The 23,169-nt window shown below is 40.5% G+C and overlaps 1 non-coding gene across 1 annotated transcript; it reads right to left on the reverse strand.

Moving 5' to 3' along the window:
• Positions 1 to 9,325: 9,325 nt before the first annotated feature.
• On the reverse strand, positions 9,326 to 9,432 carry LOC115802425 (U6 spliceosomal RNA). The gene has a single exon (XR_004022887.1). It is a non-coding gene; the product is annotated as a U6 spliceosomal RNA (small nuclear RNA).
• Positions 9,433 to 23,169: the final 13,737 nt, after the last annotated feature.

A 23,169-nucleotide genomic window follows, 5' to 3' on the forward strand; every position in this document is an offset into this window, starting at 1 on the left:
AGTTATTAAATTAATCTATTAAATTATCATATACTGTACTGTGATGTTCTATACAACAGTGGTACACGAAGTGAGAACCTTACAGCTAGAAATGAAAAAAATATTAAGGGAACCTAAAATCATACTTACTTAGAAAATTTTTATTTTTTTTCCAAAGCTCATTCTATGATAAGATTTCCACGTGCTTTTCTTTTTCTTAATTTCACATAATATATGCCTGAATCCCTTCATATATTAATGTATTTCTTCACTGGGTTTTAAATACTATAAGTTCATACACTGCCTGTTTCAGAAATATTTACTTAGACATTAGTCCTTCTACCTTCAAGGTGAGAGTAGATTATCTACTTCTTAGCAAAGCAACAGTTCATTCAACCGAGTTAGTTAAAATAGCAGTGATAAAATGACTGACTTATTGATTATTTCTATTTCTCAACTAGTTATTTTTGTGTGTAAACATACAGTTTGCTATTTTGTTAGAAATTATGCCAATTTTTGGAAGAAAACATCAATGTTATGAAGCCATAAAAACACCTTTGATGCTCTTGTAAAAGATGCACAATCTCTCTCTGGATATATTCTTTCTAATTTCTTGGTAGACAGAGCAGTTAAATTGGCTGAGAGCTGTATTCTCTTAGCCATTCTCTGTTTTAATCATCTCGCTTCTGAAAATACCATCCTCTTGGTACTATGAACAGAGACCCTGTTATAACAGTAAGATTGCCTCTTAGAGGGTCACACTCTGAAGGTAAAGTTCAAGGTTGCCAAGTGCTTAACAATATTGGTATTCACGCCTCTTGACTGGAATCTTGAACTTAAAAAAATACTAATTTGTTTAGAGCAGTTTTAGGTTCATGACAAAATTGATAGGAAAAAAAGAGAGAGGTTTCCCATATACCCTCTGCCCCTACACATCCATAGCCTCATCTGTTATCAACATTCTCTACCAGAGTGGTATGTTTGTTATCACTGATGAGTCTATGTTGGGAGGTCATAATTATCCAAAGTCCATAGTTTACCTTACAGTTAACACTCCACTTTCAAAAATGAACAGATCATGCAAAATGAAAATAAATAAGGAAACACAAGCTTTAAATGATACATTAAACAAGATGGACTTAATTGATATTTATAGGACATTCCATCAAAAAACAATAGATTACACATTCTTCTCAAGTGCTCAGGGAACATTCTCCAGGATAGGTCATATCTTGGGTCACAAATCAAGCACTGGTAAATTTAAGAAAATTGAAATCGTATCAAGTATCTTTTCTGACCATAATGCTATGAGACTAGATATCACTTACAAGAAAATATCTGTAAGAAATACAAACACATGGAGGCTAAACAACACACTACTTAATAACCGAGAGGTCACTGAAGAAATCAAAGAGGAAATCAAAAAATTCCTAGAAACAAATGACAACGAAAACATGACAACCAAAAACCTAAGGGATGAAACAAAAGCAGTTCTAAGAGGGAAGTTTATAGCAATACAATCTTACCTTAAGAAACAAGAAACATCTCAAATAAACAACCTAACCTTACACTTAAAGCAAATAGAGAAAGAAGAACAAAAAACCCCCAAAGTTAGCAGAAGGAAAGAAATCATAAAGCTCAGATCAGAAATAAATGAAAAAGAAATAAAGGAAACAATAGCAAAGATCAATAAAATTAAAAGCTGGTTCTTTGAGAAGATAAACAAAATTGATAAACCATTAGCCAGACTCATCAAGAAAAAAAAGGAGAAGACTCAAATCAATAGGATTAGAAAGGAAAAAGAAGTAACAACTGACACTGCAGAAATAAAAGGATCATGAGAAATTACTACAAGCAACTATATGCCAATAAAATGGACAACCTGGAAGAAATGGACAAATTCTTAGAAAAGCACAACCTTCTGAGACTGAACCAGGAAGAAACAGAAAATGTAAACAGACCAATCACAAGCACTGAAATTGAAACTGTGATTAAAAATCTTCCAACAAACAAAAGCCCAGGACCAGATGGCTTGACAGGTGAATTCTATCAAATATTTAGAGAAGAGCTAACACTTATCCTTCTCAAACTCTTCCAAGATATAGCAGAAGGAGGAACACTTCCAAACTCATTCTAAGAGGTCACAATCACCCTGATACTAAAACTAGAGAAAGATGTCCTTAAAGAAGAAAACTACAGACCAATATCACTGATGAATATAGATGCAGAAATCCTCAACAAAATACTAGCAAACAGAATCCAACAACAAATTAAAAGGAGAATACACCATTATCAAGTGGGGTTTATCCCAGGATTGCAAGGATTCTTCACTATATGCAAATCAATCAATGTGATATACCATGAAAAGAAATTGAAGGAGAAAAAACATATGATCATCTCAATAGATGCAGAAAAAGCTTTCAACAAAATTCAACACTCATTTATGATAAAAACCGTCCAGATAGTAGGCTTAGAGGGAACTTACTTCAACATAATAAAGGCTATATATGACAAACCCACAGCAAACTTCATTATCAATGGTGAAAAACTGAAAACTTTTCTTCTAAGATCAGGAACAAGACAAGGTTGCCCACTCTCACCACTATTATTCAACATAGCTTTGGAAGTTTAGCCACAGTGATCAGTGAAGAAAAATAAATAAAAGCAATCCAAGAAAAGAAGAAGTAAAACTGTCACTGTTTGTAAATGACATGATCCTATACATAGAGTATCCTAAAGATGCTACCAGAACACCACTAGAGCTAATCAATTAATCTGGTAAAGTAGCAGGATACAAAATTAATGCACAGAAATATCTTGCATTCCTATACACTAATGACAAAAATCTGAAAGAGAAATTAAGGAAACACTCCCATTTACAATTGAAACAAAAAGAATAAAATACCTAGGAATAAACCTACCTTTGGAGACTAAAGACCTTTATGCAGAAAACTATAAGACTCTGATGAAAGAAATTAAGAATGATACCAACAGATGGAGAGATATACCATGTTCTTGGATGGGAAGAATCAACATTGTGAAAATGACTATACTACTCAAAGCAATCTACAGAGTCAATGCAATCCCTATCAAACTACCAATGGCATTTTTCACAGAACTAGAGCAAAAAATTTCACAATTTGTATAGAAACACAAAAGACCCCGAATAGCCAAAGCAATCTTGAGAAAGAAAAATGGGGCTTGAAGAAACAGGCTCCCTGACTTCAGACTATACTACAAAGCTACAGTAATCAAGACAGTATGGTACTGGCACAAAAACAGAAATATAGATCAGTGGAACAGTATAGAAAGCCCAGAGATAAACCCACACACATATGGTCACCTTATTTTTGATAAAGGAGGCAAGAATATACAATGGAGAAAAGACAGCCTCTTCAATAAGTGGTGCTGGAAAAACTGGACATCTACATGTAAAAGAATGAAATTAGAGCACTCCCTAACACCATACACAAAATAAACTCAAAATGGATTAAGGACCTAATTGTAAGGCCAGATACTATCAAACTCTTAGAGGAAAACATAGGCAGAACACTCCATGACATAAATCACGGCAAGATCCTTTTAGACCCACCTCCTAGAGAAATGGAAATAAAACTAAAAATAAACAAATGGGACCTAATGAAACTTAAAAGCTAAGGAAACCATAAAAACATGGAAAGGCAGCCCTCAGAATGGGAGGAAATATATGCAAACGAAGCAATTGACAAAGGATTAATCTCCAGCATTTACAAGAGCTTATGAAGGGCAATATCAAAAACACAAACAACCCAATCCAAGAATGGGCAGAAGACCTAAACAGACATTTCTACAAAGAAGATATACCGATTGCCAACAAACACATGGAAGGATCCTCAACATCACTAATCATTTGGGAAATGCAAATCAAAATTACAATGAGGTATCACCTCACATGGGTCAGAATGGCCATCATCAAAGAATCTACAAACAACAAATGCCTCAGAGGGTGTGGAGAAAAGGGAACCTTCCTGCACTGTTGGTGGGAATGTAAATTGGTACAGCCACTATGGAGAACAGTATGGAAGTTCCTTAAAAAACTAAAGATAGAATTACCTTGTGCCCCAGCAATCCCACTCCTGGGCATATACCCTGAGAAAACCGTAGTTCAAAAAGAGTCATGTACTACAATGTTCATTGCAGCTCTATTTACAATAGCCAGAACATGGAAACAACCTAAGTGTCCATCGACAGATGAATGGATAAAGAAGATATGGCATATATATACAATGGAATATTACTCAGCTATAAAAAGAAATGAAATTGAATTATTTGTAGTGAGGTTGATGGACCTAGAGACTGTCATACAGAGTGAAGTATGTCAGAAAGAGAAAAACAAATACCATATGCTAACACATATATATGAAATTCTCCCCCCCCCCAAAAAAGGTTCTGAACAACCTTAGGGGAAGGACAGGTTAAAGACAGAGGTAGAGAATGGACTTGAGGTCACGGGGAGGGGAAAGTGTAAGCTGGGATGAAGTGAGAGAGTTGCATGTACATATATACACTATCAAATATAAAATAGATAGCTAGTGGGAAGCAGCTGCATAGCACAGGGAGAGCAGCTTGGTGCTTTGTGACCACCTAGAAGGGTAGATAGGGAGGGTGGGAGGGAGACGCAAGAGGGAAGAGATATGGGGATATATGTATACACATAGCTGATTCACTTTGTTATACAGCAGAAACTAACACAATATTGTAAAGCAATTATACTCCAGTAAAGATGTTAAAAAAATGTGTCTATCCGTCCACAAGTGGATGATACTTCTGTTGTCTAGAGGGATTTTCTCTCTAACGTTTTCAGAATTACATAACTTAAAAATTCATTTTAAACCCGTAATGTGGTAGCAGTATTGTGACTGTAGAATGTAACTTCATTATGGACATTTCCTTTGAAGATTAAATACAGTTGTGTGTGTGTGTGTGTGTGTGTGTGTTTACACAGGATCACCCAAAGTAAGCTAATGTGTAGTTTTATCATTACTCATGGGCTTGTAAGGTTTTAAACCCATTCTGTACAAACTGCAATACATCCCTCATAGACTCAGAGAAGCTGTGCACAGGGGTCTGGTCAGCACTTTTACAGGTGAGCACAGTGGGGCTCAGCGTGGTTTAGTAGCTTTACCACAGTCACATGATCAGAAAGACGGAATGGGCTTCCCCACATGGGTCTTGCAACATAGCACTGGGTTTACTGCCCTTCCTCATAACGTTTTCCTCCCCAGGCCAAAGCAATTCCCTATATCCAAGCATATTTTCAATTTGTCTCTTCCCCCTTCACCTCCATATTGAAAGCATCAGCTACACCTGTAGACTCCATGGCCACAACATATGTGACAGATCCCTCTTGAAGTGTCCTAGTTGAAGGCATCTTCACATCCTGATGCACTCTTGCAAGTGATTTTTGACTGGGTATCCTGCTTCCTTCTATTCTCTGCTCCTTTAAACCTTTCTCCACAGGCAGGCTGAGTATTCTCTTCTCCTTCACACCTTTCTCCACAGGCAGCCAGGTGATTTTTATAATAGTCTTGAAGCCTTCCAAAAGCTTGTCTTCTCACCTACTATAAAATCCCCATGTGTGGAATATTGCAGACCCTCCACGGGTTAGCCTGCCTGGCTCTCAGACCTCTGTCCTCCACCCTCTCCCTCCCCTTCTTCACTTCTAACAGTGGGGCTTCTTTGTGCTCTTCAAGCAAGTCGAGATGCTTCCCTCCCTCAGGGTTTTTGTACCGGCTCTTACATCTTTCTGGAATGCTCTCTCTAATTCCATAGAATTTCATATAGTGAGATTAAATTTTTAGATTGACTCTAGCTTAATATTACCTCTTTCCGACAGCCCAATATAAAACAGCTTCTCAGACACTTTCTATCACATCATTCTACTGTGATTCTCAACATAGCTATTTTATAAGCTATCCTTATCACACATACATTCCTTTATTTTAAACGTCTATTTTCTGTTGATCTTCTTCATATCAGCATGTATGGTAGTGAGCAAGGCTTTGCTTATCTTATTCACCTCTGCTTTCTCAGTGCCTAGCAATATTTATGAATGAACACAGGGGTGATGCTAGGTCTAATTTTTCCTGTTTCATGCATCATGCTTTCTCGTTATAATCCAGCTTACTGAAATGACAGGCGTTCACCCCGTGGCGAGGAATGCGGACTCTGAAGGCAGATATACACGGCTCAAATCCAAGCTCGACTAGTCACTAGCAGGGGAACTTTAGACAGGTGAGTTTCTCAGAATCTCAGTGTCCTCCTCTGTAAAATAGAGAGAGCTAATAATAGTATCCACCTCATGGAGTTGTTGAGACAAACGTGTAAACATGGCAACAATGATAAAGTACAGAGAACCCTGCCAGCCACGTAGTAAACCCTTATGTGTCAGCTGTTCTTACTGTAGGATGTGTATATATAATCTAGGTCATATAGTTTTGTTATATATAAAAAACAGGACATTTATATTCTTTTATTACTTATATATATCTACATTATAGATGTAATGTTAGCTATTTTTCTTATTCTATTATTTGATAGAGTAGCAAATAGAAAGTGTTACAAGATTTGTGAAATACCATAAAATAGATGCCAGCCAGCCACTCTTTTCTTAGCTGGCTCTGTTACAAGATCCAGATAGGTGCCTCCTGGTAGCCAGCCTTCCTTCCTCCCTCCCTCCTCACCCTCCCTCTGTCTCTCTATTTCAAATAGCTTTTATTTATTTATTGTAAGAACACTCAACATGAGGTCTACCCTCTTAACATTTATTGAAGTGCACAACACAGCACTGTTAACTATAGGCACGATGTTGTACAGCAGATGTCTAGAACTTAAAACTCTGTGTAACGGTTTTGATGAAGTTAACACCTCCGGTAGAACGTGCAGTTAGACAAACTTCCTAAAGGTGAGAGCAGAGGTCTAAGGTTTGGAAAAAGCTCCAGGGTCCTTGCAGACACCCTGTATTATTTGAAGGGGTGAGAAAAGTTATCCCATGGGTCTGCTTTCGTATCTTAAAATTCCCTTTCATTATTATTGCTGGGAAGGGGTGTGTCATGGTATTTCGGGAAGCTTCCCTAATGCAAATGATATCTGGGAGGCGGGAGCTTGCTGTTATTCATCAAAACCTCAGGCAAAATGAGAGCACTGGTGCATTAATAGGATGCAAGGAAGTGGAACTGGGGGTGGACGTGAGATAGCGGCGGGTAGCAGGAAGAAAAAGGCTTGGGTTTGGGCGCGTCCCAGAACGCCTTGATCTGCAGGGAGGGGCACAGCCAGGAAAAGCCAGAGCTGAACCCTCTCTAAATCACGGGGCCAAGCAGTTCCCTCTTGGCCCGGTCTAAGGTTTGAACACCTAGAAAAACGTCATTTATAAAGTTTAAATAACATGTAGATTCCACAGTGTTTATGTGTACATATCAGGTTCTCTGTATTTATTAGAGATCAGAGGAGTAATAAAATGGATGAAAGGAGACCAGGAATATTGTCAAGGGTTCAGATAGTGACTCTTTGCAATTAAATGTGAAGTACTTAGTATGCACCACTAGAGAGCGGTATTACCCCACAAAATGTTTACACCAAAAGGTTCCATCTTGTAAGCTAAGTGGACCGCCTACTACCACGCGTGTTTCCCGTTTGTAGCAGTGATTGGAATTATGCCTATAAGGAGCAATTATTCTTTATTTGCGCTTTTTTCCATAAATGAAAAATACACCTTTTTTTTGGCTGTTGTTGCTAATAGTGGCTGCTTTAGGTATACTTCAGTTGTTGTCTGGGATTATTAGATGGGGGCCTAAATGTTGTATTGTCTGTGACTCTATGCATTTTATGATTCAAAATTATCAGCGAAAAAAACAACAACAACTAAGCAACATGTGAACTGATGTCTAAAACCCTCACAGCCAGAATATATCAACTGCTGCAAAATTGCAAGACAAAATAACATAAAACTGTTCAGTTCATAATTTACTCTTTTTGATTTGCAGTCTATGACTTTTCCTAATAGCATAAAACAAAATGGTTACAAAATATCGTTCATATGGTTTACACATTTTATGACCATTTGTGTATAAAACAGCCCTCTGTAAGTGCATTTAGTGGTTGAAGAGTTTGCCAAGGTGATTATCAAATAAGATAATGTATGTAAACTATCTAGCTCAAGTTGTACACATAGCAGGGATCATAAAAAATGGAGGCTGCTGCTCCATTTATTAAGAGAAATAATAGATTAGGGAATAGGTACAACAGTCCTTTAATAGGTACAACAGGATCAGCCAAACAGTGAAATATCAGACCGATGCTTTAGTGGAAACCACTATATCAGGGCAGGAAAAACAACAAAACATTCTATCTTCAAGAGACACTCCAGACCACAGTGTTCAGCAACGAACCGTTAACACCTCTCGAGAATAGCAAATCCATATTTTTCTATTTTGCTCGATTTGGATTAAATCTCCAGGGAAAACTTAAAAGAACACTTCTGGGGGCAGTTTTTGCTGGCATCTGCTGAGTGTCTGGTTTCTTGGACAGGAATATTTGGTAGCCATAATGACATTGCAGCTTCAAGACACTATTGGACTGTATAGAGCATAACAGGCAAAGATGAGTGGCCTTAATGGCTGGGATCATCCAATTTTCACTGTCTTCTCTTGTTTTAGACTTCTTCCTCCTCCTAGTAGGTATAGATGGGGCGAATTCCTTAAGTAAGGTCTCTTGTTTGGACCGATTTAGACTCTAGCCATTCTTCAAGCTTTTTCCTCCCTCCCTCCCTCTCTTCTTTCCTTCCTTCCTTCACCTCCCCCTCTCCCTTCCTTTTTTCTTTCTGGGCATCATAATGACTTGTTTCTTATTGTATTCTCTTCATTTTAGATCCAAACATTAGAAGCAAATACTTTATTTAACCTATTTCCTGTTATGGAATGAATTGTATCCCCTCTTTCCATATATATGTTGAAGTCCTCATCCCCAGGGGCTCAGAATGTAACTCTATTTGGAGACAGGTCTTTAAAGAGGTATTTAAGGTTAAATGAGGTCATCAAGGTGGCCCTAATCTAATGACTGATGTCCTTATAAAAAGACATTAGGACACAGACACACAGAGGGGAGACCCTGTGAAGACATGGAGAAGACGGCCGTCTATAAGCCAAGGAGAGAGGCCTCAGAAAAAAAAACCAAACCTGCTGACATCTTGGTCTTGGACTTCCAGCCTCCAGAACTGTGGAACAATAATCTTCTGTGGTTTAAGTGGCCCAGTCTGTGGTACTTTGTTACAGCCGCCCTAGCAAATGAATACATCCCCTTAGAATATACATAAATAATGGAACACTTCAGGAATTTGTGCCGCATCCCTGCTCAGGAGCCATGCTGATCTTCTCCATATCAGTCTAATTTTAGTATATGTGCTCCTGAAGATAGCACTCCCTGTAGATTCCTTAACCCCCAAATTTACCAAAGTTTTTTTTTTTAAAACTGGGCTTTGCTGGAGTTAGGGTCTCACCCCTGCTGTGGCCACATCCCACCCGTTGCTGCCCACTTAGCAGTTGCATGAGTGCGAGCCGACACCGAATCACAGTATTTCTGAGCAGTTTCAGGGCCCCTCTACTAGGTACAGCACGTTGATTCACTTTCAAATTTAACATCACCACATGTGCAAAAGCATCATCAAGAAACGGAACAAACTTAAAAATGTGCGTGTGGGTGGGAAGGAATCGGGACCGTGACTAAAGGGAAAATATTGGTCAAAAACTTTCTCTTACTGTTGTGCTGGCAAAATGTTTCTCCCTCAGTAGAATGACCACATGTCTATAGAGCTCATTAAAATTCCCCTGTTTGGGTGAAAATACTGAAATAAAATACTGCAGATGGCAGCATGACATTACACATGATGATTTTGGAGCAAAGCCATTGCATCATTGTCCCACTTTCCTTTTTTTTTTTTTTCTTAGTGGGTAAGTTACTGGAACCTTTTAAAAAATGATTATTTATGGTGAAAACTTGGATAGGCAATTATGCCTGTTTTTCAAGTTCACTTCCATGGCCTGTACGACAAAGTACCAATCAGCAACATCCCCTTGAAAAGACTCTAGGCAAATACACTGTTATTCTAGCTACCCACCAGGAGAATCCCGTTTAGATTTCAACCTATTTTGAAATTCAACTTCAGAGATGTGCCCAACCTTCTTTGAAGTTCCTAAAGATAAGTTTACCAAATGTTAACAAAGAAATAATTGTTCTCAGAACTTATGGCAACAAAGTGATGAGACTGAGAACTGCCTTTTAGACTGATGCACACATGCTACTCTGTAAGGGACATACAGACACAGTTCAATGTTCCCCCATTCAATTTTTTTTTTTTTTTTTTGCGGTACGCGGGCCTCCCGCTGTTGTGGCCCCTCCCGCTGTGGAGCACGGGCTCCGGACGCGCAGGCCCAGTGGCCATTGCTCACGGGCCTAGACGCTCTGCGACATGTGGGATCCTCCCGGACCAGGGCACGAACCCGTGTCCCCTGCATTGGCAGGCGGACTCTCAACCACTGTGCCACCAGAGAAGCCCCCCCACGCCATTCATTTTTAACCAGAAAAAAATCATTGCTTTGGGAACTCCAATAATGACTGTTTTCAGAAAAATCTCTAAACACCAGGTCAGCAAATTTTTTCTCTTCAGGTTCAGGCAGTAAATATTTTCAGGTTTTGGGCCACATGACCTCTATCATAACTCTGCCTTATACCCAAAAGCAGCCATGGACAATATGTACACCAACTGGTGTGGCTGTGTTCTAATAAAACTTTATTTATAAAAGCAGGTGGACAGGTTTGGCTGTACATAGTTTGCCAATGTCTGCTCTAAACCTGGGCTTGCTAGCTCTTTGTGGAAGACTCCCTGTATTAAGTTTGAACTCTTCTATGGACATTTTGCCCTCCCTCATCTTTTTCTTTTGTTTCCCACACTTACATGTTGCTACAATTCATATATATTTCAAGCATGACCTTGTGTCATTTTTTTTGAGCTAAAATGTTGAGCTTGAGACACATTTAATCATAGTGTTGGCCTGGGCTTATTACATTTTTTCTTATTTCTTCCCATGGGGCCCATCTGGCTTGGGTTCAACCTTAGGAATAGGGGTTTGGATTTGTGTCTGCGCTTGTTTCGAAACTGGCCCAGTAAGTATGAAGGTAATGGAGCAAATGCTCTTCAGGTACCTTGGAGGTAAAGCATGTGTCTAGTAAGCAAACAACCAGCTTAGGGAGTTATTTACATTGGTAATTATATTAGAGGTCACATAAACATGCATTTATGAACAGTGCCCTGTATGTAATAACATGCATTAAGCAATTTTCAAAAAGGTGATGTGTTTACTAATATGCTTATCAACAGTCAGGTTCCATAAGAGGCTAAATCCAATTACAGTTCACTCAAGGCCAATGTCTCATCTCTGGCTGAAGATGGTCCAGGTGTTGATAATGATGATGAGTTTGTGGAAGTCAGCAAACATGATCTCCTCAAGTCTACCTTAAGGCAGACCTGAACCCTGGTTGGGCCCAGACTGTCTTCCTTCTTGAAGGGATTCCCTTGAAGGGAATTCAGCTGCTAGGCTGTTTCCCACCTGCCCACACTGGAGCAGACCCCAGAAGAGTAAAGCAAATCATTTCTAGGAACTTCTTCTGTAGAAGGTATATATGGAAGGATTTTTTTTTTTTTTTTTTTTTCCGGTACGCGGGTCTCTCACTGTTGTGGCCTCTCCCGTTGCGGAGCAACAGGCTCCGGACGCACAGTCTCAGCGGCCATGGCTCACGGGCCCAGCTGCTCCGCGGCATGTGGGATCTTCCCAGACTGGGGCACGAACCCGTGTGCCCTGCCTGCATCGGCAGGCGGACTCTCAACCACTGCGCCACCAGGGAAGCCCGGAAGGATGCATTTGATAGCTTCTGGCCTCACTTTAATTCTAAGGTTATAAGAACGTTATAGAAGTGATGACCTTGAGCATGAAACTGAAGCTAGTTAAGGATATCTCTTCTGTCACATAAAATCCACACATACTACACTTGATATACATTGTATGGATTAATTTTTGAATAAACTCCGTCATACATATGTGGACTATGGTACCCATGGGCTGAAAAGTGGCCAGAAATCTGTGGTTGGTCTTCAAATCTTGACCTGGAGTCATCTGAATTCCTGCTTTGTGTCAGCTCTCATAGGAAAGTAAAGACATTCCAGAGGCTTACCTGTACAATAAAGGACTTTGTCTGTTTTTATCTTTCTTGCCAGTTTGGAAATCTTATTGCGTGGGCTGAGTTGCAGAAATAGACAAAACTACATAGAGAAACCTGCTTCATGGAACAGCCTTGGAAAGTGTGGTTACTAAGATAAAGATAGGCTTTATGTAAGGGGAATTTCCATTATAAATATACTAAAAGGACCAGAGAAATGAATTCACATGAAAAACGTACATTGGGTGCTTGGAAAGTGTACTTTCTATAGATAGGTTGTGTAAAATCATATCAAGGGAATTGTCCAGGGGAAGACTCAAGAATTTGTTCAAGGCGTTGGTATCAAAAATTCTGCTAACTTGTTTTAATTATTGGCTGAAACTTGATGGAAAGGGGAAAAAAAATCCTCCAAATGATACAAAATGGACCTTTTTTCCTCATGCTCCACAGAAGTTTTTTGGAAACATTTTCCATTTCCACCCTTATTTGGCAAGCTTTGAATATGTATATTCAGTGCATACCTAAATGTCTTTCCTAGATTCTGGAACTGTGCTGTCCAATAATGGTAGCCACTAGCCAGGTTACTCTTAGGCACTTAAAATGTGACCACTGCAACTAAGGAACTGAATTGTTAATTCTATTGAATTCTAGTTACTTTTATGGAATTTCACATGTGGCTGTTGGCCACCTTATTGGGACATCACAGGTATAGAACATTTCCATCATTGCAGAAAGTTCTATTTAGACCGTGCCCAGTTCTAGAGTGTGACAGGTCAATATTTTGCTCATAGAGTTGTTTTTAATATTGAAGACTTTGTTTTCTACCAACTGACAAAGTTTAAAAAAGAGTGCTGTGGAAAAGGCAACTTAACTCCCATTTTATCCAAACCTTCTTAACGTTTGCTCAAACTGCTTTTCCCCCCACTATTCTGAGTAATTCTGTTTGTTCTTGTCTGTAGCATTTTATATTTAGTTCATTCTAATGTAGTTAAATACAAATATACAAATATCAGGAAACACTTCTTTAATTAGTTGTGCTTGAAATGTCCTCACGAATCCTTCCTGCAATAACTGAGTGACCCATTCCATATTCTCAGTGGGAAAAACAAAAAAGAGAAAGACCTGTTTTCTTCATTCATGCCAAACAGGAAAATGCTGTGGTTTGGCAATAGAAAATTAAGAGAGAGGAAGCTTTTTAGATCTTCAAAATGGAGTAACAAAACATATCTGTCAACTTATTTTGCTCTTCTTCCTAATTTCTCAAGAGAGAATCTGTGAATACCTAATTTAGCTTTTTTTGGGTTCTCACTTTAAGACACATTAGCTTCAGGAAAAAAAGACCTTTACTTATTTTTTAATCATGGTTTACAACCTAGTGTGGGTATATTTCAGGATGTGGCTGATATTCTCAAAAAGGTCATATACCATCAAAATGGTCATTTTCTGATAATGTTATCAAGAAAAACTAATGGAAAGCAAGATGCGTTAAAATTACTAGAGCCCAAGATCCTTGAGGGCACCAATCCTGTCTGTTTTGTCCCCATGGTAAACCCAGGTGCCTCCAAGTGCTTGTGCTATATGGAGTTTCTATGCCATTTCTTTGCGGGCCTCTCACTGTTGTGGCCTCTCCCGTTGCGGAGCACAGGCTCCAGATGCGCAGGCTCAGCGGCCATGGCTCACGGGCCCAGTCACTCTGCGGCATGTGGGATCTTCCCGGACCGGGGCACAAACCCGTGTCCCCTGCATCGGCAGGTGGACTCTCAACCACTGCGCCACCAGGGAAGCCTTGCCATTTATTTTTTTAATAATTTTTTTTTACATCTTTATTGAATTATAATTGCTTTACAATGTTGTATTAGTTTCTGCTGTACAACAAAGTGAATCAGCTATATGTATACCTATACCCCCTCCCTCTTGAGCCGTTTAAATGTGAGTCAGTTTGTATATTATTACGGGATAAGAAATGTTATTACTGCAGAATGTTGGGGAACAGGGTCATCTTGGAATGATTTTCTTAGGTCCAAGGCTCTCCTGTTTTGGGGATCAGGCAGAAACTTGGGATAAGTAGCCTCAGGGGTAAGGGCCCAGGCTCCTGGCCTCTCCATGTAACTGTTTCCTGTGTCACAGAAAGGTGTCTCTCTAACACAGACCCAAGTGTTAGAGATGGACAGATTTAACTGTCCCAACTGGCGTTTACACTTTAAAGTGATACTCAACTTACTGTCTTTTTTTCCTCCCAGATTTACTGAGCTGTTATTAACATACAACACTGTATCAGTTTCAGATGTACAGCGTAATGATTTAACTTACATATATCATAAAGTGATGACCACAGGCAGTTTAATGAACATCCATCAACTCATACAGATACAAAATTAAAGAAATAGAGCAATTTTTTTTCCTTGTGGTGAAAACTCTTAGGATTTACTCTCTTAAGAACTTTCATATATGACATGGAACCGTACTCATCTTTCTTTTTTTTTTTCATAGTTTCAAATTTTATTTTATTTTTAACATCTTTATTGGAGTATAATTGCTTTATAATGGTGTGTTAGTTTCTGCTGTGCAACAAAGTGAATCAGCTATACATATACATATATCCCCATATCCCCTCCCTCTTGCGTCTCCCTCCCACCCTGCCTATCCCACCCCTCTAGGTGGGCACAAGGTACTCATCTTTCTGACTGATGTGAAATAGGAAGACAGAGAGAGGGGAGTCCTCCCTAGGCCCATATCAACAAACAGCTTCCCATTCCTTTCCTATACTGTCTCATCCTTGCATTGTCAGAAAAATACATCAGCAATATTGCACCCTACTAAAAGATTGCCAACACCTTTTCCACATAATAGCTATCAACATACTTAATAGACTTCAGCTGTCTTTTGGGCGAACTAAACCTAACTAAAAAAAAAAGTCAGATTTTTAAAAAGAAATTCTGCTTTATTGCTTAAATATGGAAATAATAGAGACCACCAGCTAAGCTAATAGATTTTTGAGAACGAAAGTTGAACACACACATAAAGGGAAGGTGACAAAATAGATTAATGCATAAAAAGGGGCCCAGATCTGCTGGCAAGTCATTGCTATTCTGAACTCTCCACCCTCAACAATGGTCTGAAGAAGCTAAAAAACAATCTGTAAACCCTCTAATAATGCTATCTCCAAGTAAATAAAAACACAGTGCAATTCACTTCTCCATGTCTCTCCAGCTGCTCTTGACTGCATTTCTCCCTGCAAAGGACTCTTTACTTTGAGCACCCCTCTTAGTCTTCTTGGATGCTGGGTGTACATTACTGGCTAGAGTCCAATCAGCAATGGAAACTTCTGAGCATTTTGGCAGACCTGGATTGAGGAATTATGCATAGCTTGGTAAATTTAGCCATTGAGCTGAGTTGTGAGAGCTGTAAAGTGGTGTATATAGAGAAAGACACAATTCTCAACAGCTGTTGAAAGTCCTTAAAACAAATATATGTTCCCTACAAGCTTTTATTCTAAAGTTGGTGCACATTTCCAAGGTGGCCCAGGAATCACACAGCAGCTCATCTTTTTCTTAACATTCTCTGAACTAATTAAGCTCTGAAAAACCATTTAAACACAAGTAGGCCAGGATTTCAACACTTCCAAAAATTAAAAAAATAAAAAAGAGGCTGATATTTGAAATCTTGTTTTCCCTGGCCCTGCCCCCAAAGCCTCAAAAACATTTAGTAATAAATAGAGGACTGAGGACAGAAAATCTTTTTTCCCTCCTAAAAAACTTTTTGTATTAGCTTTGTATTAGTTGGGACTCTTGTCTCCTTCTACTTTTGAGTTTATGGGTAGCCTGTTCAAAACATCCTTAACTCCTCAATTTTGCACATGGAAGGGAGATGAGGATTCTGAGGGCTTATTATAAAGATAAGATTTAAACCTCCGTGAATCTTGAAATATCAGTAAGGGAAAGGAAATCTATCTGCCAGTTTTGACTTTCTCATCTGGACTGGTTGTGGATTTTATTTCCTTTGCACCTGGCTCTCTCAGTCTTTTCTTTGGGAACAAACGCAATCAGCAGGATTTCTAGAAAGGATATTAGTGTACTCAGGTTTCCGGTTTGGGAACAGCAAGTTCCCCCTCTTGCTGCCCCTTGAAGTGAGGTGTGAAAGCATCCTGGTGTTTTATTGCACTGATGAGAGATCAGGAGGCAAAGATAGACTAGGCTTTGTGGAATGGAGTAGCCAGAAAATAAAGGTGGCTGATCTACTTCTAGGGGCAGTGTGGGTCTGACATTTACTGCCTGCCCATCCATATTCTCATGCTTGGAATTAGAAATAGGCTTGCTCTCTAGGTCACGTCATTGCAGCGAGAGCAATTGAGGTGTTGCTGCTAGACTCTAAGCAAGACTCATGCATGCTGTCGGGGACAGATTGCAAGAGATGGTCTCAACCCTTCACCCCTCCTTGTGTCTATGCCTCCTTGCAATATGACTTTGCAGTTCTTTCCATCAAAAGGTAGCATCTATTTCCCCACTGTCTGCATTTGGGCTGACCTGCTTTGGTCTTTAGAATCTGGTAGATGTGCTGATGAACCAGTGGAGCCTAGGCCTGTACCAGGGGCAGAATTCCAATGTGACCTGCAGCGGCCCTCACCCTTGTGTAATCCTCTTGCCTTGACTGCTTTCAGCACCTGTGAAAATGATGAGCCATCGCTCTTGTGATTGATTATAAGAGGGATTTTGCAGATATAATTAACTTCCTAAATCAGTTATCCTGAAGAGGGAGATTATCCAGGTGGTCTTGATCTAATCAAGTAGCCCTTAAAATCTGGGTCTAGGGACCAGAGACAGAGGAAGTCAGAGAGCTGAGGCATGAGGAGGATTTGAAGTGTCCCGGCTGGCTGGAGTGAGCCTTGTGGTGAGGAGTGTGGGTAGCCTCTACTTGCTGAGAGTGAATTCTGGCTGATGGCTAGCAAGGACACAGAGACCCCAGACCTACAAATGCAAGGAACTGAGTTTTGCTGACACCAACAATGAGATTGGAAGCAGACATTTCCACAACCCTCCCCCGCCCCCACCCCCAGAGTTTCCAGACAAGAACTCAGCCTGGTTAGTTTTCAGCCTTGCAATGCCCAGAGCAAACAGTCACGTTGTGCTGAACTTCTGATTTACAGAACCCTGAGCTGATAAACAATTGTGTTAAGGTGCTAAGTTCATGGTAATTGTTACGTAGCAATAGAAAGATAAGACAGTCTCTAAAGACCTGTGCACTTCTAGTCTCTCCTGGAAAATTGCGAAGGTCATGAGACCATGCCTGGACTAGCCTACCAGAGGCTGAGAGGCCCCCTGGAGCAGAGCTGAAGAACCCCTGCTGACAGCTGGCAGACTTCTAGAAGCAGAGCCACGTAACAAACCCATATTTGACCCCAGGTGTCTGAGGCAGCTCAGCCCATTGTAAAAACATTCAGCTTATCCTAGTCTAGGTCACTGTCCTGCAGACTCATGTGTGCTGTGGTCTGAACATCTATGTCCCCACCCAGATTCACATGTTAAGTCCTAACACCCAGTGTGATGACATTAGGAGGTGGGGTCTTTGGGAGGTGATTAGGGCATGAGGGAGGAACCCCCAGGAATGGATTAGTGCTCTTATAAAAGGGGATCCAGAGAGATCCCTTGGTCCTTCTGTCATATGATGCAATTTATGAACCAGGAAGCAGGTCCTCACAAGATACCAAATCTGCCAGCACTGTGGTCTTGGGCTTCCCAGCATCCCAAACTATGAGAAATAAGTTTTTGCTGTTTCTAAGCCACCCAGTCTGTGGAATTTTGTCAGAGCAGCCTGAATGGATTAAGACAATGAACTATATAAAGGATTGCTGTTGGGCCATTCTGTTTTGGGATGGTGTGTTACACAGCTGTGTCTAATTGATACATTGGCTACCCTCATGAGCAGGCACTATATTTTTGATGTCTGCACTTAAAGCTAACATGTATATTATTACATTAGAAAGGATGGAAGCTGCTGTGCTGAAGATATGCAGCTTTTCTCTGCCTGGCGATGAGACCTCATTTCCATGAGCCATTCAGGTGGCATTCTACCTTAGAGCAGATGAAAACGGTGGTATGGTTTGATCAGGATTACTGCACAGGCTATGCCAAAATTCCTCATTGTCTCTCTAATTCATGGTAGATACATGATCAATTTATAAACATTCGTTATGATCAGGAGCTCAGGGTACATTATTTTAACAACTCAACTTTTTTTCAATTGTAAATATGATTGCAAATTGTAAATATGTGAAAAAAAGCAAATTGTCTTGCTGAATTTCTGATTATTGTCTAAAACAGACAGGCTACTGCAAAAATGTAAAAGAAATGTAAAAGATGAAGATGGAAATATTTCAATGGTGCACTAATATTGGAGTTTAAAGTTGTATGAACATTTAAAAATAAGTGCAGCGTCTCTGTGTGTGAGTCAGAATTGTCCTCAATAAACTCAAGCACGCTGTTTTGCAAACTTGGGAGTCTTCTTCAAACGGACACAAGCCTATTTTGTGTTGTCTAGATGAACAGGTAGGTCTGTGAAACAAAGATGTGGGTTGCTCAATTTCATTTTGAGCTCCTGATATGGATATCTTGGTTTCAGAAATTGCCATTTCTGTAGTATTTCAGTAATAGGAAGACTGCTACAGCATCTAATGCTACTATCTCCATCAAGGAGATATGATCATGGCTCACCTCAACCCCCAAATTAACCAAGAAATGAGAGAACAGGCATCTGTGGATGGAGGTTGCTGTAAGACTAGTGTGAAGGAGGAAATAGATCAGCAATAGGGCTGCCATTGCTGGGGGATTGGGTGGGGAGAGTGCTGTGACACGGGAAGAATAAAAGTGGCTTATGAACAACAACAAGCAGGCTATTAAAAGGTTGAACAGGGAAAAATGTCTGTGTGTGAGAAAACTGGGGGTGGGGAAGTGGGTAGGGAACTTAATTCAAAACATTAGTGACTCATAGAGAAAGGAGAACAAAATGTAAGGTGACGATAGAGGATATGTGTTCAAGTTCAAGTTCAACGGCAGAGAAGCTGTGATTGCATCACTGATTTCACTCGTCCGGGGACTGGCAGGGGTGCCTCAGGGAAGGCTATCTACTGGATGCTTCATGTGCTTGATGGGATATTCAAATGGAGGCTGTTGTGGAGACTTAAATGAGAAACAGAGTCAATGTTACCTAAGAGGAATTCTGCTACATCCAGGTAAATGAAGACTGTGGAATTTGTATAAACACTGTTGCTGCCCATTTGTACCGTTTGTGTCAGTCAAGGGGGAGGTAATGAACAGGGGGGCAAACCAACCCCTAGGAAAGCCTCCATCTTGCATAGACCCTATTCTAGAAGAATCTGGGTATTGACAAGAAGCAATGTTTGTTCTTGAGGGAGAGATACGTTTCTGGGGGACACCTGGAAGAGGGGGATAATGACTAGGGCTTAGCTAAAGTCTAGGTTTTGCTTGTGCAGATGGACTCTTTCTCTCTGGAGTGTGGAGAATCTCAGAGGATTTGGGTGTATAGGAAGGTTGTTGACGGTCATCCATTCCACTGGTCTCTCTAGGAACCATTATTCACACAAGCTTCTTTATCTTGACCTGTGGACCCCCGTCTAGTCCCTTTCTGCACCCCAAACCTCATGCCTACAAACCTTCTTTTGTTTTGGGCAAGGGAAGAGCAGATTATTGAACTGGGTCTCAGAGAGATGCACAGGTATGTCCATGACTCAGAGTCTTCTGTCTCTTGAATCCCCTTCACACGTAGAGCCCCTCCTCGGAGTCCCCAGGTGACCTGAGACATCCCTTTACGATAGCACTCATTGCATTGTTTTTGGTAATCCACTTGTTTTCCCCCCACACTGGACTGTGTTCCTGGAACACGAATTCTCTGTTTTATTTATCTCCTACCCTCATCACACATCACAGTGCCTGGCACACAACGAACACTCGAATATCCATTGAAAAAATGAGACTAAATATGGAATTACACATATGACCATAATTTGGTTAAAATTTTTATTTTTTTCCATTTCCTTAGGACGTGAAATCTTGAAGACACAAAGGTCTACATGGATTATATTTCTGTGCAGCATGTAAGGCTAGAAATAGCTGTTGTACAGACCTGGTACTTCAAAGGCAGTAGGAAGTGAAGTGTCTCCATCTTTGATCTACAGCCTATATCAAAGAACAAAAGGGCAGGGGAGACTGGGTAGCTGATGAAAGCAATTATCTTGTTTCAAGTTCAAAGCAGAGCTTTTGTGACATGTTATCAGGAGTGACACATCCCACCCATGCACCCTGGACAAACTTTTGGATGTCACCATCTTTGTCTGGGCTGCAAGCTATTGGTGAGTCTCGGGCTGGAAGCACTAGCTGTATGGTCCTGAGGTGTTCTACAGCCTTCCCTGGCAGGAGCTGTTGACACCAGTGACTGCTTGCTTCTAAGCCAGGTGCGTATTTTATTTTCTGGCAGAGCTATTGTTTCATCACTGTCATAAAACTTCAGATTTAGGGGACATTTCAGGACACAGAAAGAACAATCAAGTTTCATTCCTGAAAACTTTTCACTAACAAGTATATCTTCATCAAATAGTTGGTTCCAATCAGATTCTGAATATGAGGAGGTATAATTATAGTATGGAGTAAGGCACTTTTTCAGGGATTGGGTATTTATAGGTTCTGGCTCCATCATGTCCTATCTACATGACCTTGGGTTACTCAGCCTCTCTAAGATTCAGTTTCTTTGTATGTAAAATGGACATCATATATAAACAGGGTATTGTGAGTGTTGGGAACTGCTTATTCCTTACTCCTGATGTTTCTTGCCGTTTGGAGTGACCTCCTCCTTCCCCTTCCTTCCCTCTCCATGATTAGCCCAAGGCTTATAGCCTCTTTCTACTACTCCTTACTCATTCAGAATTTATTGACCTAATGGGTAGGTGTGAATGAACATGTGTAGTATACCCCTTCCTCTATCATTTCTCCTGGGGGCAAGCTGCTTATAGGGAGTGGATGCTTTTTCTGCTGGGATGGTGGAGAGAGCCCTACCGCCCACCCACTGTGCTGTCTGATGTGTCTGTCAATGTGGGCTGCTTCTGAGAAGGTTCCCTGTGATCTCTGTCTCATGGTACTCATGCCCTTTTTAAATCTCTCCCCCTCGAGTGTGTGCTGAACCCAGTGACGTGCTTCTAACAAACAAAATATGGCAAAAATGATGGGATATCACTTCTGAGATGAGGTTACAAAAAGGTTGTGACTTCTGTCTTGCTGGCCCTCTCTTTCTCTGGTGGAACCCTTGCTCTGGAGGGAAGCAAGCTGCTATGTTATAAGTAGCCGTGTGGAGAGGATCATAGAGCAAGGGACTAATGTCTCTGGCTAGTAGCCAGTAAGGAACTGAGGCCCTCAGTCGAACAGGCTGTGAGGAGCTAACTCCTGCCAGAAGCCAGGGAGCCTGGAAGCCAATCTTTTCCCAGGTGAGCCTTTAGATGACCACAGCCCTGGCCAACACCTTGATTGTAGCCTTGTGAGAGACACTGAGTCTGATGACCCAGCTGTGCTGCACCCAGATTCCTGATCCACACAAACTGTGAGATAATAAACATTTGATGTTTAAAGCAGCTAAATTTTGGGGTTATTTGTTACACAGCAATCAGTAACTGATACAGCTGGGCAGGTCTGTCTAATTCTTGTGTTCAGTTTTAGGAAGCCCTTTGTCCCTCACATGTAAGTGTATTCTCCAGCTTAGCCTATATTGGTCATAAACATGACAGTTTGCTCCCCATCTGCATTTTTCTTTTTGCCTTATTTCCCAAGTGTTTATTAATTAGAAACCTGGACAAAGGAGAGGTGGGTTACTTATTACCTGCCACACCCTCCTGTAAAAACCTCAACATGAAGTCTCTCCAGAGATGTCACTTGCCTTTAAGAACTGCTGTAGGGTTTGCTGCAAGTGAAGTAGGAGGGGTCCAGCTTTGCCTGAGACAGCATATTCCCAATGCTATCAATAAAAATGCATGTACTCTTTCTAGGAACTGCTCCTGGACTTGATAGAGGCTTATGTACTTTGAAGTCCCTTCATTTCCAAACCCAATTCACAAACTTTGCACAGCCTCTGTCTTGGCCTTGTCATTTGCTCCCATCAAAAACATCCCCACTTGAAGCCTAGATCTTAGGAGAAGAAATCTCAAGTTCACGGGAAGCCCATGTAGGCGGGATGTGGAGGCTTAAGCAGCTGCTTAACTTTGAGGTCACGTCAGGAGAAGGACTGGCTTTTCCCCACCTGGTCATTGTGGCCCATGTTACCTTGGGGAGAAGCAGAGGGAGAAACTGAAATTATCATTGAATAAAGACTTTCCAGAAAGTGTTAACAATGACACAAACATTTGGCATTTGGCTCCCTTGGCTTTTTCTCACTTGTTCTTTTTCAGTTCAGTGAATTTAAATGAGTGCACACTTAATTCCAAGGCTTTGGCCACTCCTGGACATTTTTTAAACATGGTCTAGAACTGGACACTGTGTGAATAGACTCTCCCTAAGAGTCCCAGCTCCCTGGAAGGCAGGGAGTGGGCACCTTTTGGCCCTCTCTGGAGGAGAAGAGGGAGACATACGTGACCTGGCAGCTTGAGAAGGTTAAAATGTGCTGTTTCAATTTCTTCCCTTGTGTCCTATTTCAGATTCTATTATTTTTTTAAAAGTATTTAAAAACAGAAAAACAGCATTTGGATTTTATAAAATACAACAGATCAATTCCTACTTGTGGTTTTTCCCTGGAGCCTGGCATGAAGAGCAGTCTTAACAGATATTTTTCAAAAATCATTAGGCTCTCTAGAATTCATGCCCATGACATTAGGATTGGATCCATTTTTTAAAATCGAATACTTTTCTACCCCCAGTGGTCTCTGGCCTTTCATCCTGTTCTTTACATCATGAA

This window comes from Delphinapterus leucas, chromosome 4 (assembly GCF_059928025.1).
Source record: "Delphinapterus leucas isolate spDelLeu-1000000601 "Yukka" chromosome 4, BTC_Dleu_Yukka2, whole genome shotgun sequence".
NCBI lineage: Eukaryota > Metazoa > Chordata > Mammalia > Artiodactyla > Monodontidae > Delphinapterus > Delphinapterus leucas.